At 38.5% G+C, this 4077-nt stretch overlaps 1 protein-coding gene across 2 annotated transcripts in view; it reads left to right on the forward strand.

Moving 5' to 3' along the window:
- Window positions 1–4077, forward strand: part of Pde1a (phosphodiesterase 1A) — a 313193-nt gene that overhangs the window by 43724 nt on the left and 265392 nt on the right. The window lies entirely within an intron of this gene.

The raw sequence follows: 4077 nt of genomic DNA on the forward strand, positions 1-4077 counted from the left end.
ATATATCTCACCATATATATATGGTTTCAGTAACTTCAGGTTAAAGAAAACATCGTCAATCATGTCTATTCTATTTTAGAGCAAGATGGTATACTTTGTCCATTATAAAATAATACAACGGAGCAGAATTCATTAGTCAGGCATCATGACGATCTCAGTGTGGAGAAAGGAATCTATGGCACTCCAGTAACTCAGCCCCAGTTCAGAAAGGCCAGTGAATCTTTGGAAGTGCTAAGTTAAAGTCAAAACACCTTGTTTCTTGCCTGATGAGACATGTGAGGTGTTCATGGTATTAGCCTCCCGTGATTGGTGGGGTATGAGAAAATTATAGAGAAAAAGACAGTTTTTCCAAAATAAAGAAAAAGTTTGTGCTGGCCAAGGAATTGCACAAAATTTCCCAGGCAGCAGGATAAAGGCAATGGAAAGAAAATACTAACTGAGTCTAGGTACCAATTGACTTTTGTGTCATGATTTTTCACCCCTGCCTTGGTTTCCATGAACAGATATTTGCAGGGGTAAATGCTATACCTGCAGGGGACATGTGGGGGAGCTGTGGCATGGGAGTGGTGTCCGTGTGGCCTGTGCGTTTATTCTCCCCTTCTCTGCCTCTGTCATTGATTGATCCATCGGAGCTCACTCTGACGCTGAGGCCAGCCCTGGGCTCCGGGAATCTGTTGCCAACATGAACAGAATTCAAAGGTGTGTGCGTGTGTGTGTGTGTGTGTGTGTGTGTGTGTGTGTGTGTCAGGAATAACTGGCTTAGTGCTTTCACTCGTGCAAATACCCAATGGATGTCTTTTGATAAACGGACAGAGCAAAGTGGTCCAGAATTTATAATATTCCCTGATTGTTGTGTGGATTATGGAAAACAAGGCATTGTTTATTTTCAAAATTGTAATAAAGAAAGACAGTCATCAAGTTGGAAAAAATAAAAAGCAAAAATGTAAAAGTGGGTCATTGACAGGGTGCAGCTGACATTAGACTGAGCAGCTTCTCTTTGAGATGAGTGTGGAGACTGTCAGCAGGGGCTCTCTGCTCCCTTCCATGTGGAAGTGAAAATGTCCTTTGTCAGGGCAAGGATGTGACTCAGGCTTCTGTGACAAAGCTTTACCTTTTATCCTGTGCGCCAGTGTCTAGATCCCCCACCACAGAGACATATGTCACCTGAATGGCGTTTGTGAACTGTGCCTTGCAATTTGTCAGGAGTATGGAAGGGCTCTGAATTTTCAAGTTCACAGTGAATCTTTGCCCATTTTATACTAACTCTGCAATATTGGGCCTCTCTGGCTCCAGTTTTTAAATCTGTAAAATGGACATTACTCTGATAATGCTTCATAGTCTAAGGTTTATTTTAGTGACATGAAATTAAATACGTGAAAATGCTGCTAAAGTTTTCAACTCTCGGCCCTGGCAGAGCTGTCAGCCCTGCCTACTGTGAACTGCACTTGGGAGGACACGACACTCCCTGGGTGCGGAGAGGGCACGGGACTCCAAAACATTGCTTTAGAAGACAAAGAATTGGGATTCCCATCATAATTTCATCATCTACTCTCTGATGCAGGGCATGTTCTTTGATCTTTCTGAGCTCTATGTCCTTTATCTGGAGGAAAATGGACCACACAGAGAATGAAACTGGTGCCCAATAAACAGTTAATGGCAGTTCTTTTAATCAATGAATTCTAGTTGACTTAGCAAAAGCTATGAGACACATGCAACTCTACATTTTCTTTAACTCTTTGTATGAGTTGGGTCATCAGAAAAGCTGCTTATATGAACCTTTTGCATTAATTTGTCATACAGTTACTGGAACAGATCATCTGCATTCTACATATTAGCTTTTTGTTGATGTTTTTTGAAGGTATGGAAATACATGAATTTCTGAATCATTATGAATTGTTATATTATTAGCTATTCTTTTCATTCCATTTGGGATAAAATTTAACTCTCGACGAATTCTTAACAGAATTTAAATAACAGAAAAATTTGCTTTCATCTAATTTACTACTGTATTTCCTTTTATGAGCTGAAATGAGTTGTATAGAAGGCATAACATAGCCACCATTATTTTGGCTGGCAGGAAGCAAGAACTATCTGTTTTTCACAAAAGCTTTAGCCATATTAAGAAGTAAAACTTCCTTAAATAATTGCTGCTTCTTGATCACTTTTATTGTTGGCCTCTTACCCTTTTATTTTTATGTTAATATATTCCAGTCTTGTATCTTTATTTTTCTGTTCTTTTTTATTTCTCTCATTGAGTTTATTGTTACATTTTAGGTATACAGTACAGTTACATTCATCATTGGGATCTTGTACCCTAATGTGACAGGTTTTAGTTCTTATTTTTTCCCCTTGTCCCTGCCCTCCCTTCATCCTTATTTTTCTGGTAAGCTAGCCCAAGTTCCTTTATAATAGATGGATAACTGAAAACTAGAAGACTAAAAAAAAAAAAAATTAAGCTATTCAATTCTGATTAGCTTTGACTCATCTTTGTTACATCCTGCAACATTCTGAATTAATTTTATTAAATCAGAGTTAATTTTGAGATGCAATTAAATAAAATGTCCTAGTCAGCAAAGCAATATGCTGCCATACATGAATCAAAACAATGTGTATATCATGAAATCAGATTCTAAAGAGTAACATTCATTTAAAAAATATTTATGCAGACTAACAGTTGACCAACTTTTGTATCTAGAACAGATATATTTCTTGTTGCAATATTTCACCAGTGAAAGAAAATTCATTAAAATATTACAGTAATCTTTTCAATGTTAATATGTTGTTCCTTTTTAGGCTCATGAGTAAAATTTAAATATTGATGTGTGGCTTTATAGGTAAACTAAGAAATTTTTTGTTTTTGTTTTTTTTTTGGTACCGGGGATCGAACTCGGGTCCTTGTGCTTGCGAGCCAGGCGGCGGAACCAGAGAGCTAAATCCCTGGCTAAACTAAGAAATTTTGTTCTTTTCTCCTGTTTCCTTAAATCCACCAAGTTTTACCATATCTTTCCAAAATTTTTGCTGTTATCTTAAGGGCAAAAACCAAATTAACAGAAATATCATTATATGACATTTTAGTAGGCAAACAGTTAAAAAGATTTAAGGAAAGGCTCCACTTCCATTTATAATACTTTTTGCTGAACATATGGCCTGAGGAAACTGATGAAATAGATTTAATGAGTGAAATAAAATGGAGTTTTTGCTTACCTTCCTTAGAGGCAAGATTTGAGGAAAGATTGGGTGCGTCAGATGCATTTTGTGGTGCTTAATGATGAAAGAGTAAGTAGCCAGTATCATTTTTCTAAGAGTCATAAATATTTTCAGTTACAAAAAATGTAACCCTGGCTTTCCCAGAATACATTAGTAATACAAAATGCCAAAGTAATCATTAAAATGGCAGAGCTCTTTCCTGGTGCTGACTCAAGAGCAGTGCTCATGAGCCCAGTCACCTGATGGCCTCAGCTGGCATCTGTGACTGCTGCCCCATGGGGTCCTCAGGGTCTCCCGCCATCTGCCTCTAGGGACTCATCCAAATGCTAATGTGGGAGTTATCTTGTTCTTGGAATGCATTGTGGTCACACTTCCCGAAGTGAGAGGAGAGTCTTCTTATTTGGCTCCCCAAAGGAGCTAAACTTTCAATCTTCCTTTCCAGCAGTTCTAAACAGCTTCTTGAAGCTGGAAGTTACCTCAGGGCACCGCAAAGAACTACATCCGAAAGTGTGGGGATGACTGACACCCCGCAGGACTGACTTTTATCTCTCAGAGGCCTCCATTTCCTGTCTGAGAGAGCTGTGAAGGTGCTTGTCTTTCCCTTTGTGAGGAAGAGGGACTTAGTTTCGGTGTGTCAAAACTATTGTCCGTATCACTATCTTTTATCATTCTCTAGGTATTCCACATTATCTTCATGTAAGTAGGACTTTATCATATCATCACATTGGGAAAATGAGCGTTCCTGGTCCTCAATTTTCTTTTAAAACAGTAACCAAGGAGTCCCATTAGAATTAAATACAAAGGGAGAGCAGGGATAAGGGGGAGAAAATGAGAACCAAGACCTGTCATGTAAAGGTTCAAGATCCCACA

This window comes from Fukomys damarensis, unplaced genomic scaffold (genome assembly GCF_012274545.1).
Source record: "Fukomys damarensis isolate Sample0158 unplaced genomic scaffold, DMR_v1.0_HiC HiC_scaffold_26, whole genome shotgun sequence".
Lineage (NCBI taxonomy): Eukaryota > Metazoa > Chordata > Mammalia > Rodentia > Bathyergidae > Fukomys > Fukomys damarensis.